This window comes from Eumetopias jubatus, unplaced genomic scaffold, assembly GCF_037043125.1.
Source record: "Eumetopias jubatus isolate StellerSeaLion01/CBP00866 unplaced genomic scaffold, mEumJub1_p1.0 scaffold_12, whole genome shotgun sequence".
NCBI classification, from domain to species: Eukaryota; Metazoa; Chordata; class Mammalia; order Carnivora; family Otariidae; genus Eumetopias; species Eumetopias jubatus.
This window is the reverse complement of record NW_028274818.1, coordinates 35,781,493-35,797,065: the sequence shown is the minus strand read 5'-3', so window position 1 is coordinate 35,797,065 and position 15,573 is coordinate 35,781,493.

The following is a 15,573-nucleotide window of genomic DNA, read 5'->3' as shown; positions in this document are numbered from 1 at the left end:
TCTTTTTGTTGTTGTTTAGAACAAAAAACAATTAGAAATAACCTAAATGTCCATCAATAGGAGTCAGTTAAATAAATTAGGGTTTATCCCTATAACAGAATACTATACATTTACCAAAAATGGATAAAGTGGAGCCACATTTATTGACATACAACGATATCCACAGTATATTAGGGCTTATTCTCTGATAGACAATTTTATTTGCAACATTTCATTTAATTCTCATCACAACTCTGTAAGTTATATCATGTTATTAGATCAGTATTATAAACAAGGAAACAGAAATTCAAAACCATTTGGTGACTCATCAAGGTCACAATTCAAACCTACACCCACTGACTCTGAAGCCCATGTTCTTAACGTCAGTGCCATAATGCACATAGATTACAAGCCAGTTTATATTCTATGAGCCTATTTGTTATATATAATAAACATGTGATATGATTTTATGGGTCAACTTGACTGGGCCCTGGAGTGCCAGATATTTGGTAAAACATTATTGTGGGTGTGTCTACGAGGGTGTTTTTGGATGAGATTAGTATTTGTAGTGGTAGACTGAACAAAGCCTTATCTAAACAGTTGGAGACCTGAATAAAACAAAAAGGCTGAGTAAGAGGGAACTCTTCTTGCCTGACAGCCTCAAGCTTTTCTTGCCTTTGAATGTAAACTGAAACATCAGCTCTCCTTGGGTCTCCAGCTTGCCAGCTTTTTGGATTGGAACTTCACTATCAGCTCTCCTGGGTTTCCAGATAGCCAACTGTAAGACATAAAAAAAAAAAAAAAAGGGGTATAATCTGGGGACTGGGGACTTATCATCATGTGAGCCAGTTCCTATAATCCCCCACTCTCTCCCCATACATATAAAGAGAAGAGCTACATCTGTAACTATAGATATATATCTCCCTGGAGAACCCAGACTCACACATATGTAATAATACATTTTTAAGGACAGGAGTACTGGATGGATCTATCCCAAAATATTAACAGTTGTTTCCTCCGGAGGGCCAGAAGCATGGAATAGACTTTCACTTTATATTTTATCAATCCATGGTCTTTGAATTTTCCACAAATAGCAAGAATAGCATTTAAGATGAAAAGTATATAATGATTTTCTGAAAATAAACTTCAAATGGTTCCTTCCCCTCTCTGTGATTCCTTCCAACCTTCCCTCCCCCAATCAGAGGTGAGAATTCTCCTGACATTTTGCCTTCACATATATTAGAAAATTTAGAGTATCCCTTCATCATTGAATAGGGCCTAGACTGAGTCCTAAATACTTACCCTGCTTCATTCATCTTCCTGGTCCCCTTTCACTGAGAAAGCTAAAATGGGGAATTCCTCAAATAGATTTGGTTTGAGCTAGACAGGGTAAGCTAACCTGAGGGAGGAGATATGCATTCAACCCATCTTTGCTTGTGCTTCCCTTCTCTTTGTTTCCTGGAAAGGGTTTTACTGCTCTCCGTTAGGGACCATTCCCTTTTGATTTTGCCTCCTTTTATGTCTGAGGCTTTGTTATATAATCACAGCGGAAATTCTTTATTTTCTCCAAATTTCCTATGGAGAGCTTTTCTTTGGTGCTGGCTATTGGGAAGTCACTTAATGTTCTGAGCTATATTTCTGCAGAATGGTAAATTCTAGATCCAAGGGATAATTTTAAAGAAAAATTTGGACAATGATAGGAAGGATTCACAGCCCAAAGAAAACACATGAGTATAAACACCTCCAACTGTCCAAATTGAGGACAAAGGTTGGATTTGTATTCTTCTCCTCTCACTCCTTACTGTCACGGGAAGATCTAGGAAAAATCCCAATCTTGAAGTCTGAACTCCCTCGCTCTGACCATATGCCACATAACAACTATCGTTTTCCCTCATGTATATTAAATAAGAGTATATACTTGCATGGTTGTTTTGCAGAATATAAAAGTACTAACTCTATAACTTTGTTTTGTAGTTGAAATGGCCGACACCTGAACTAACCTACCTGATCTATGTTCTCAGATTATCCAAAGCAATAAACTAGAGAGGATACTGGTTAAGAACTCTGTCCAGAATACTACATTACCTGTACTACCATGCTTGTACAAACCTGAGAGTGAGTGCCTCCTTAAAGGTTGCACCCTAGACATTTTGCTTCCCTCATTCTTAGTCCTGACCCAGGATCCTGTCATTGCTAGCTTCCCCAGACCACAGCAATCGGAGAGGATCCCGGGAGTGATAAATTTTTCCCACTCCCAGTACCAAACCCACGGTGGTTCCTCATTAGTAAAAATGTAATTAATGAGAAGTCCTCAATAAATGAATACAATAAATGAAAGAAAACAGAGTAGAGAAGACCTATGTCAGGAGCAGCACAAGTGGAAAGGACTGGAGTTTTCACTGACAGTAAGTTCACTTTTCATACATAGGGTGACTACTAATATTATTAAGGTGATTTTAGGCTGTAATTTTAGATGTTTATTATCTATCCCAAAGAAAGCAGTAATCCCACTTGCCTCTGCCCTAGTAAGCAAATACCTGGAGTGAATTCAGCAGCAAGATATTTCTAATTACATTCTACCAGAAAAGGTTAAAAAGCTGATAATGTTTAGTCTGAAAAAGAAATGACTCAGGGATTCAGTGGTAATTGCTTTCAAATATTTGAATGGTTGCCAGATGAAAAAGGATCAGGCTTATTCTGTATGGTCACAAGAGTTAGAGCCAAAACCAGTGGGTAGCAGCTGCACAGAAACAGATCTTGGCTTATTATAAGCCCTGATACCCAGATTATTATTGTCACAAATAATCCCCTCTTGGTTTAGTGTGTAAAATAACTGGATTTCTTACCACAGGAAACCAGATTGTAATCATACCCTACATGCAAGCTATGTAACAGGCCTAGTCAACAAAAACATTAGATGGATGGAAGATTTGGGAAGCTGTCATCCCTCCTTCCATCCATCCCTTCCCCCTTATACTCACTTGGCTTTTTTTTTTTTTACCCTGTGTTGGTGGAGGCCCTTGGAATAGTTGGAAATGATGAGGTTTTCTCAGGTGGGCTTTCTTCTTGCTACAAAGGGTTCCTTTCTGAAACCCATTCCATACTCTCTCCATCCCTCCTTCTCCCACAGTCCAGATCCCCAGCAGCCTTCATTTCATCCCAGACACCTGCTTTCAAAATCCTAAAGACCACATGCTGGTTTTGTCACAGGACCAGACCTTAGACCTTGCACTACCCCTCCCCCTTCATCTCTCACTTTCTCTCTCTCTCTCTCTCTCTCTCTCTCTCATTTCCCTTCTCTTCTTTTATACTTTTGCTTTAATCCCCAAAGATTCACCTCTAGTCTCGCTGAAGTCAAAAAGCTAGAATGGAGGCCAACTGATACTCATCTAAAGACTTTTCATCTCTGAGACTCTATGAATCTAAGACACTTCTGGGGTGGAAATGAACATGATGTACTTGAAGGATGGTGATATTTGCAAGATACAGGAGTTGCATTAGGGAATAAATAGTAAGAGTCATATCAGAAGGTCCTGAATGCCAGACTGAAATTTGAGACTCCCCTGAAATCTTGCAGGGCCTTTAGTAAGAGAGTGATATGTTCAAAGTGATGTTCTGGTCAGAAAATTATAATGTGGAGTATAAGCTTTGTTGAAGAAGGTTGAGAAGAAAGAAACTAATTAGAAGATGCTCTGGTAGTCTAAGAATATGATAATGGAAGTATGGACAATGGTAGCAGCTCTTAGAATAAAAAGGAAGAGTTGGTTGTAGAGGCATGTTAGAAGAATTTTGAAAATACTCAATGTATTAGATGTTTTGTTATATCTGTCCACAAAAATATCTTTTTTTTTTTTTTGAGGAGCTGCCCATCTCCCACTCCAACTACATGATCCTGGAAAAGACTAAGGTGCAGCCATGAGAATACCCCTCATAGACCTCCTACTGCAGGGAACACAACTGACTAAGGGCCCCAAATGCTGCGTTTCTGAATCCATCTCCACGTTTGCACAGAGGTCACGCTTCCCACAGGCTGCTCTTACCACTGACTGAGTGTGACTGGAATACCAAGGTAGACCTGTTCCTGGGTGACAAGGAGACAAAGGACTCCTTTTTCAGCCAACTTTGGCTTGAGAACTACCCAAAAGTCTTGCTGAACTTCCTACAGACTGCATAGCAATCTGGGCCCAACCCACTCTCCTTCACGCAGGGTCAGGCTGCATCATGGTCTAATGGTTTCTCAGCAATTTCCAGTTCCTTCCCTTACATATAGGCATTTGCCCCCCAAAAATCCTGATACATTTAATCCCATTTGGGCATCTGCTTCTTAGAGGGTATGGACTAGTACAACTGCCAGTCCCAAACAGAGTATAGCATCCCATGAGCCATGGTGATTAGTCCAAGGAATAGGCATATGATCCCAACTGGACCAATAAGAATGCCTCCCTGAGACTGGCTGAATTTAAACTGGAGGCCAAACTCAGTTTTTCCCTAGGCACATTGAGCTGTAGTTGTGTGACAACAAGGCCTCTACTGGTTCTCAACCCTGTGGAAAATCCCCAGAAAGTAGTTATCATCCAGATAGAAAGCATATTCTAGCAGCACCATTTTGCTGTTCTAATTCCAGAGGTTCCTAGACCTATTCCACTTCTTGCAACTCTTTCTTTGATTCTGGGAACTACCCTTGGATCCTCTAGCAAATTCCTTTTTTTCCCTTAAGCTAATTGGAAACTCTATCTCTTGTAACCAAAAGAGTCCTAACTAATAGATATAGTGACAAAACAGATATCAGATTAAGTATAGGAAAAACCAAAATTAAGTCTAATGTTATAAGCATAAGAGACCAGAAATATGGGGATGAGAAACATTTTATGGGAGATGATTCAGTCACTACAGGATACCCAAATCAAAATGTACTATAGATTACTGAGGTTAGTAAAATCGGAACCTTAGTAGAGGTCTTAGGCATGAGATGTAGATACTTCATAAACTTGCTACTTGAAAGTGGGATGTAAATTCAGTTTACCAAGAATTTTACACTGTAATAAAATGATCATTTCCTCTATTTTTATCTTGTACATAACCTATATGAAATTGTTATGAACATACATATCTTTCATTAATGTAATTTGGTAATTAGTTCAAATTAACTGTATTTTTATTTGTTATAACAAAGGTTAAACAAGGTTAAAATCAAAATAATGGTTAAACAACACAGAAGCTAGCATGTACTATAAACATTTTTGTGTGTACATGTGTGTGGCACAACAAAGTTATAATTAAGTAGTAATTTCATATATCTAAAAGAATGTGAATGAAGAGCAGAAAAAAATCCTACTGATGCATCATTACAATGGTTAAAACCTACGAAAAGGAAGGAACTGAATGCTAACTCGTTCTAAAGCTAAGTCAACATGGATTAACTTTTAAAAATTTTCCTCCACAAATCCCATTTCTGAGTCACATGATAGCATATAGGGCGCTTGACTCATAAAATTTAAGTCCAATGTCATTATTATAATATTGATACATTTGAGGACACAGAGAATTAAAAAAATATGTGACTTCTCTTTAAGAGATAAGAAACCTTTTTCCCAGAAAATTGATTAGGCCAGTAGGTGATGAGGTGACTGTGATAACTATGATATTGTGCCATGCCCTCATTGATCTGAATTCTCAATTTGAATTTTTTACTAAGAACTTTTGGCAGCAACTCCATAACTCTTGCCAAGAAGAATTTACTCTGGTGGCCATCCAAACTAGTGAGTTAAGGAAAACATCCCCCAATAAGGTATTAAATACCTAAGTCTTTCTTTTATATATTTGCTTTAATGAATTCATGTGTTCTCTTGAATCCTGAAATAAAATCAGACTTTTTTGTAACAAGCATCAAAAAGGCCTTCTCTACAGGTGTTTCTCAAAGTGTGGATCTTAATTTCTTAATACTAGATCAGTACCATCCAGGATTTGTTAAATATACAAATTCCTATACTCCATCTCATATCAAATGAATAAGAACCTTTGGAGGTAGGGCCTGAAGATACCCATCTTTAAAAAGCAACCCCTCCAAGGGGTTTTCATGTAAAACAAAGCTTTACTCCATAAAGACTGATCTTAAATGCAGAGAATTTCCCCCTCTATTGATGATTTTAAGTTCAGTAGTCTAACACATACTAAGAGTTTCAAGTATAAAAAGTATTGAAGAATACTTTCCCACTATCTCAAGAAGAAACACCAGAGAAACAAATCTTTTTAGGAAACAAATCTTCCTGCTTTTAATACATCTTACCCTCTCTGAGAACAGTTTCCACAGCTATCAGTAGTGAGAATCTGGGAGTCGTGTTTAGTATAGTCAAGTATGGTATAGCCAAGTGTAGTATACTTAATCTTTGGTTCTAATTGATTGGGCTGGAGTAATAACTATCCTAGATGGACCAATCAATCCCAGCCAACCACGTTCTGTCATTTGAACTGAAAAAGCAAAAGACCACCATAGGGCGCCTGGGTGGCTCAGATAGTTAAGCGTCTGCCTTTGGCTCAGGTCATGATCCCAGGGTCCTGGGATCGAGTCCCGCATCGGGCTCCCTGCTCCTTGGGAGCCTGCTTCTCCCTCTGCTTCTCTCTCTCTCTCTCCCTCTGTCTCTCATGAATAAATAAATAAAATCTTTAAAAAAAAAAAAAAAGACCACCATAGTTGGGACCTATCACCTAAGGATTTAGCATGAAATTCACTAATTCTTGACACCAACAACCCCAGAGCTGCCCTGTTCCCAGTCTTAACTTAGTCCAAGATAAAAGAAGAAATTTCAACAGTGAAACAAGAACAGGATAAAAAGGAACATTTAGAATATACAAAAAAAAAAAAGATTTTTGAAATTAAAAAGAATATAAATTTAAAACTCAATATAAGGGCTGACAGATACAGTTGAAGACATTGCCCAGAAAACTGAGTAAAATGACCAAGATGTAGAAAATAGGAAAAGAAGATAAGATGATACAGAGCTCCAGTATACAAATAAACAGGTTTGCAGAAAAATAGAAGAGGCGAAGAAATCATAAAAGAAAAAAAAATCTAGAAAATTTCCCATATTTGAAGGCCAAGCCTTTTCAGAATGAAAGGGTACTCTGAGTGCCTAGTACAATTGAGTGGCTTGTACACGAAAACACAGTTCATGAATTCTTAGAATGCTGGGATGGCGAGAAGATCAGATATCAGATGCAGCACATGGATAAATATAGAACAATCTGATACATAATGGTTGTTCAATAAACTATAAACTAAAAGGCAATAAAGCAATGCCTTCAGAATTCTGTAGAAAAATTAATTCCTAAACTTCTATATCCAACCAAGTTAAAAGTGAAATGAAAGGGTAGAATAAAGACAATTTCAGACATCTATGATCTCAAAAACATCTCACCTCCTATGCACCCTTTCTCGAAAAGTTATTTAAGAACGTTTTCCAACATAGTAACTGAAGAAACCAAAAAAGGGAATGACACAGTTTATAGGAAATAGGAGCTTGTACATATAAGAGAAACTCTTGGAATCCCATGAGGATTATAAGGGAAGAGCCGGGGGGACATCTGGACACCATGCATAGAAGGCAATGAGTTCTAATGGGCCAAGTCAGAAGGCTCCAAGAGAAAGACTTCTTCATGAAGATAAATGTGATAGAACACATAATGTGCCTCAATATCTTGAGAGTTTTTTTTTTTTTTTTTTTTAGAGAGAGAGAGAGCACACTAGCGAGAGGGCAGGGCAGAGGGAGAAGAAGAGAGAATCTTAAGCAGACTCTGTGCTGAGTGTGGAGCTTGATTCGGGGCTCAGTCTCACAACCCTGAGATCATGACCTGAGCTGAAACCAAGAGTCAGATGCTCAACTGACTGAGCCACCCAGGTGCCTAAGAGGGTATTTAGACACATGGGCTTGAATTAGTGATGGGCACATAGAGAACTAAGAAGATTAAAAAAAAAACAAACAATGATTAATTTCAATTTGCAGGAAAATAAATGTAATCATAGTTTACTACGATTGTTATGCTTAACTCTGAATAACAATCACTTAGTCATCACATGTAAACATTGAATATTGATCTAACCAGAGTATAATTTAACACTTTTGGAGTATAAAAACTATGGAAAGTGTGCATATGAGTGGTAAGAGTAGGGGATGGAAAGAGAGCTAAATCCTGTGGTGGAACAGAATTCTGTAGTGGAATAGATCATGACTAAAATGGAAAAAATAAGTAGTAACAATACAATCATGTTATTTGGAGACATGGAGAGAGATACCAAAATTATCAGGCAAACAAGGAGAAATAAATGCCTACTAGAAGGAAGAAACCATGGGAGAGGACCCAAAGGGTGCTGTTTTTTATTACAAACTTTGTAGGACTGTTTTGCTTTTTTAATATGTACACATAACATTGATTCTTTTTAAAAGAAAAAAAGGTAGAAGAACTAAAAAAAAAGGAGGATTTATTAACTTGAGTCATATAAAGGCACAAGCTGGGAAGGTCTCACAATTGATGTGTCAGTTTGAGCTCTCTGGAAAGCAAATGCTGAGGTAGAATTAGGAGTGCAAGAGTTTCACTGAGGCTAATACCTGTGAACGAGAATGGAGAAAGGGAATAGGAGTAGGCATGGAAAGTCTCAGACCACAGCGCAGGTCTGATCTCTGCTAAAGAAGAAGGGGAAGGATGGGGGATTAGGTAGAAAGAGCTTCAGACCATGGTGCAACTCTGAGAAAATTTCAGCCAGTTCAATAGCAAACTCCAGAGCAAATACTGCCTCTTGGAGAAATGTCTGTCTGAGCAGAAATGGTCAAACCCTAGTCGCCCCACCATATTCCGTTTTGGCTCAATCTCTTCACAAAGAGAGCATTTCTTTGCCTTGAACACTGCAACTTATCCTTCCATAACTCCATGATTCATATAGGCTTTCTTCCAGTGGAGAAAAACTTAGAAGTAGGAAATTAATGAGACAAACTACAGCACTCATCTCTACAGTTGATTATAGGGTTGCAATTGGTACTCATCAATTTCTTCTTCCACTATCCATTCTAAATTTTACTCACACTGAGCTATCACTTCTGGAGGTCTTGGCAGGTTACATGATGGTGTGGCCAACGCACATTTCTGAGGAATCTGAATCCCTGACTCCTTCAATAGGTCAGAGTTGCTGCACTTTTCCATTCACAGTCACAACTGGTCAATAGAGTACCATGAAACATTCAAGAAGATCCCCTGCATTCCATAGATATCCGTCTCTGCCCTTACCATATAACAGCAGACTTATCTCCTCCTGATAATCAGGGCCAATTACCCCTGACAAGATGGTGACTCTCTTCTCTCATGATGATCCCTGGACACAGGAGTCCACAGTGGCCAGTGGCAGTTTTAGGTTGTGGTTCAATAAGACCCCAGCAAGAATGCTTCCTCTTTCAGGACCAAAACCTATAACCCTGCAGAACCCAGAACTGTGGGAACAGGAATCACAAAGTTCCCCAGTGGGTCTTTAGAAATGGTGGTAAATGGGGCCACTCACACTTCCACTCCATGGTTCCCAAGCCATATATAGAAACCTGATTCAGTGTTAAGTAAGTACATATACTGCATCTTATAGTACCTATTTTCCTTCCTTCCAAAGTATGTTTCCAAGCTGGCACTCAGTTATAACTTCAGAAGGCCATTCAATGCTCTGTCAGGCCTGCCTTCTGGATGGTGTGATAAGTGAAATGACCAGTAGATCCAATAGTCAGTCATTGACTCCCTGCCTCCTGCAGCTCCTTTGCTGTGAAGTTGCTCCCCTGGTCAGATGATGAAGTTGACCCCCCATCACTTCGATACCATGAGTGATCCCATGCTTATGAATTGGGCAACTCCATAAGGAATGTCATAATTGTGCTGGCTGAGGCTCTGTAGGCAGGAAAGGCAAATTCATAACTGTAATAAATTTCTTTTTCTGTAAGAATTAATCACTGGCCCAGTGTAGTACACATTAAAATGAGTGGCAAATTGGTCTCTCAAAGAACAGTGCCATATTGTGAGTTCAGTATCACTCTCTGTTACTGGCAGGCTGGACATTCAGAAGCAGTCATAGTTAGATAGGCCTTGGTAAGTAGGACTCCATGTTCTTGAGTTCGTGCATAAACTCTATCTCTGACACCACTCTGTTCACGTGTCCATTGTGCCAGTTCTGGGGTTCCTGAAGATAAAGGCTGGCTAAGGTCAACTGGCCAAGTCATTTTGTCTACTAGGTTGTTCAGTGCCCCTTCCATGTTGAATGCACACTGATGGGTCTAGCTATGCCACAATGGAGGGTCACAATGACACTTCAGGTTCCCACGTTAACTTCCTATGTCCATAATGCCCCCAAATGTCTGGCCATTCCCCTTTCTCTGAGGAAATGCCTGAAGGTCCTTTGGGGATGGACTAGAAGAATCTTTACCATATATTTTTCCTGGGGACCTATTCACATTTTCAGTCAATAGATTTGGAGTCTGAAAATTGGCATAGGCTGATTGGCTTAGGAACTGAGCAAGGGGTCACAATTCTTTATTGGGGTAACTGCCCTCAGCCTTCTGCTCACCCATTCTTGCTTTCTTCTGATTGTATGAAGCAACACCCTTGTTGTTTTCCCATTTATCCTGTCCCTAAGGACGCCCTGTTCACTTAATCACCTCCAGAGCTGCCTTGTTGATTGAGTCTCCTTAGCTATATCTCCATATTTACCGGTCATTACCATAATTGTTTTCCCTGGCTTCTGGAAGCTAAGGGCCACCAACTGGGCTCTGGTGTTTCAGAATCCCATCATCCCCACTGCTACCAATGAGCCCCGTCCTATGACTGCATCACCCACCATCAGCCCTGGCCTACAGAGAGGAGCCAGGACTCATCCTCTTGGTGAGACTAGTGCCTGTCTCATTAGCACATTCCTGATAGTTTGGTAAATGATGTGACTTCTAGGCCCTCCTATAGAACATAATCCTCTGGTGGGTCTTCTGGCTTCACATAATATATATTTGCCAACATGCTCACCTTCCTGAACCTTTAAATCCCTTCTGCCACCATCTGCCATGGCCACGTGGGCATTTCAACTTCTCTAAGTATGAACTACCACTTTCTCCAGGTGTCTACAATCCACCCTTCTGCCACTGAGAAATGTCCCCAAGCCAATGAATTCTTGCTTGCCCAGTCTTATTTTCTGGCTTCTTTAATCAAGCACCCTGGCATCTTGCCAGTATATGCTAGCTAATTCTTGCAGCTTCTTCAAGGTAAAATCTCCTTCTTCCCTTTTCAGGTATAAAATGTCCATAACTGAGCATACCAAACGTGAAGCCTCGTGATTACCCTAGCAGGCAGGAGAGGAAGAGGGAATAAGTCCTTGTGGGTGGCACCTGCGCCAGTTTCAAATGCTGGAATGGGCTGCTTCAGCAGGCCTGCCACTTCTCAGTTCTCTTTACGAGTTTTCTTTTTCTGCGGATTTTCTCTAGAATATTGGTATTTCTAAAAGTTCTTCTCATGAACTTAATTACATCCTATACATTTTACAAAAGAAATTCTTAAAAACACCATGATAATAAGAGGGGAGCGAATATTTGGGGGGCTAAGTAATCATCATTGCAAAATACACCATAAAGGGATGCTCCCTGTGGGTAAAGATTTTTCTAATTACCTGAATACTCTCTGACCTGTTGTTATCATACACCACAACTTAAAAAGTAAGATACTCTTCTTCGAAGTGTGTCTTTATCTTTTTTCCTTAGCAATTTGTACTATGACAGCGAGAAAAACAAACAAAAGTGCATCAGTGCCGAGTATTCCCTGTCCTCCTCATTCTGCTAACATCCACAGCTCTCCAGCAAATATGCATATAAATAAAATACCTACAAGTAAGCTGTTTTGCCATGGAAATAATGAACCAAAACTACCCTACTGTGTGGTCGCAGGGGATTTTGACAATCTGCCTTCCAAATATATGCAGCTGTATTCTGAAACATGGGTAAAACATTAGAAAAGCGTCACATCATACTCATTGGCCCTGTAGTGCTCGTCCCCAAATTCTACTTGGCTTTCCAGTGCAAGAGCCCTGCTAATGACAACCAGAAAAACCATGGGAACCTTATCCTTCCTGTCGGTCATAGTCCTTCCACCAGTGTAATCCCTGGGCCTTGAGGGGATGTGCTGTGAATTTTTATTTCTTGGTTGAGTGTAATAATAGCTATCATTTATGGAACACCTAGCATGTACTGTATCATTTAACCCCCGACACCACATAAATATTATTATGCCCATATACCCATACAGAGGGGGCTGGTTGTTGTCAGCTAGCAAATGCCAGCACACTGTTTATTTGTTTGTTTGTTTGTTTGTTTGTTTAATTCAAGCTCCCTCTTCCGTTGTATATATGATTCTGGAAAGGCTCCTCAAATCTACTGTAGACTGAAGAGCAGTATAAATACAGACACATGCAAGTAAACCCATATGTACAAAAATATTATGAGAGGGTCTTAAACATAGTTCAAGGAACCAACACCATCCAAACAAGTTACTTACATGTACTACATAGCTGGCTGCTAGGGAGTCCTAGTTGCTAGGTAGCATTGTAACAAGTGATCATATTACTTTAATTAAGTTGCTATGGGGCCTATTAACAAGTAATCATATTAATCTTGTGTTTGTATATAAATTGTTTTCACCAGGCTAAAATTGGAAACTATAGTTGAAATATGAAGCTTTGGTTCTTGTGGTTAAAATATGGAACTATGCTGATATGTATTCAGCCGTCTTAGTTTGTTACTCTGAAAGAATGACGGCCTTTCCAGGCCTTTCTCAATGGTAGTGAGGACACTGGATGGCAGGAGAAGTACTCCACTGGCCATTGTACCTCTGCCTGGGCTCCTTCCTCCCCACACGCCTCGGTCAGAGTGTCTTCTTGTCTGCACTGTCCACGAAGGCAATGGAGTGACGGGTAATTGCAAAGAGAAAATGGAAAGCAGTGGAAAAGAGGAAAATCAAGAAACTATTACTAGGAGGAGATTTACAATCAAATTTAAAATGCAAAGCTCCAGGGCATCGGTATATATAAGCACACATAAAATATATCCCAATAAAATGCAGATTTTTTTTTGAGAGCGAGCACACACACGTGCGCACACATGCACGTGCATGTGCGGGTGGGGGGTGGGAGGGCAGAGGGAGAGGGAGAGAGAGAATCTTAAGCAGGCTCCACATTCAGTGTGGAGCGCATGTTGGGGCTCAATCTCAGAACTCTGAAATCATGACCTGAGCCAAAATCAAGAGTTGGATGCTTAACCGACTGAGCCACCCAGGTGCCCCTACAATGCAGATTTTATAAAAATATGCAGACTAGACTATTTCTTTTTTTTTTTCAAGATTTTATTTTTAAGTAGTCTCTACGCCCAACATGGGACTTGAACTTACAACCCCAAGCTCCAAAGTCGCATGCTCTACTGACTGAGCCAGCCAGACACCCCCAGATTGGACTGTTTCATAGCACTATTTTAAGGCCTTAAGGAAGACTCTAGTAATAGTACATCAGGTTAAAGCATAGAATTTATCATTATATCTGGGATTTAGTTGAGACTTTGTCCCAATAAGTCCTTCATTTTAAGTGATATTTTAATTGTTCCTCATCCTAAATTTGGTCGGAAAACCAAACTTCTTTTAGCCAGATATTTAGTTGCTATAAGCTTTTATCTCTCTGAAACAAAGTGTAGTTATAACTTTTAATGATATTTAAAATAAACTAGGAGCATCTGAGCAGCTCAGTCGGTTGAACGTCTAACTCTTGGTTTTATCTTGGGTCATGGTCTCATGGGTCATGAGATTGAGCCTGGCATCAGGCTCTGTGCTCAGCAGGGAATCTGTTTGAAGATTCTCTCCCTCTGCCCCTCCCCCTACACCTGTGCATGTGTGCTCTCGCTCTCGCTCTCTGAAATAAGTAAATAAATCTTTAAAAATAAATAAATAAAATAAAATAAAAATAGTCCATTCTCTTGGATGAAAAGTGTCCCAAGGAGGTTTTTTATTCATTGTTGAGCTATCGGCCATACTATTAATTGGAGAATTTTTTATCCTCTTTGTATACATTTCCTTTCATTAAAAACTAATTGGATATTGGGTGCCTGGGTGGCTCAGATGGTTAAGCGTCTGCCTTCGGCTCAGGTCATGATCCCAGAGTCCTGGGATCGAGTCCCGCATCGGGCTCCCTGCTCCTTGGGAGCCTGCTTCTCCCTCTGCCTCTCTCTCTCTCTCTCTCTCTCTCTGTCTCTCATGAATAAATAAATAAAATCTTTAAAAAAAACTAATTGGATATTGTTTCAAAACTGTAGGATACAATTTTAATGGCATTTATGAACACTTACATTTATTTGCAGACTAAGAAACTCAGTCCATGAATAAGGCTTTGAAAAACTCAAGTAGCAACTTTCTAAAATACATAATGTTATGGGAGATGACTATGTTGTTCATTAGCATTTTCAAGGTTTTAATAATTTAAAATGATTCCTTCTCACCAGAAGTTAATGTTTTTCGATATAATGTGAACTGAAAATAAATTGCGATCTCATACATTGTTTTCCCTTTTATTTATAGAACTATCAGCAGTGGAAAAGAAAAATAAGATGCACTGCTTTGCTGTGCCAATTTGGCATATGCATTCTGGACTGGCCTCAGGGAAGCGAGGCAATTTGACTTTTTAAAGCTGAAAAGTAGGTGAAAATGCAGGGTATTTCTATACCCCCAGTGCCAGAGCATGAGACCACCCACACCCTCCATGCCCTGGGTATTTCTTAGGACCTGTAATCCTATACCCTCTTTTTGTTTCACTTTAGGTTTATGGCAATGCAGTTATGAACTGACCCTACAGCTTATAGTTTTTTTTTCTCAGTATTTGCCCTCCACCACTCCAAGCTCAATTGTGGTGCCCACCTGAATTCCTGCAGACCCTAGAGCCAGGCATCATTAATTTAGGTTGGCACATGGGGAATACCTGGAAGAAAAACTGAGATGGACAGTTGCCCCCAGGAGGTTTATTGGAAGTACTGTAGGGAGACATACCTTGAAGAAACTGAGGAAAGCAGGATGGAGCAGAGGGAGGAAGCGTCCCACGATGAGGTAGCTCCAGAGGAATCAGCTGATCCTACAGGGAGGCAAGGAGGGCTGGCCTTTACATCCCCTCATTCAGCCAGTCATTGGCCATGAGCCACCTCTAGCAAGTGATGGAGCCTTGGGCATGCTAGTTCCCTGCAGCTGAAAGCACTTTCCCTGGGGCACACAGCTCTGAGACACCAGCAGCAGATATTCTTGGCCTCTGGAAGATGCTTGCTTTGGCCCTGAGGAGGGGATCTGGGAGGACCATCACTCAGTTTTCAGCCTTGCACTACTCGGGTTCACTTGCTTCCTAGAGTAAGTTCTCTCTGGCCAGAGCTTCTCCAGAGTTAAGAGGTGTAAAGTTGTTCACTAGGTACCTAAAAGAGTAAAAGAGAACTCTGAGAGTATTATGGAGTTAGCCATAGCAGGAATCGCTACCCCCCTAGAGCTAATGGAGCAAATGCAAGAGGTTGGGGTCGT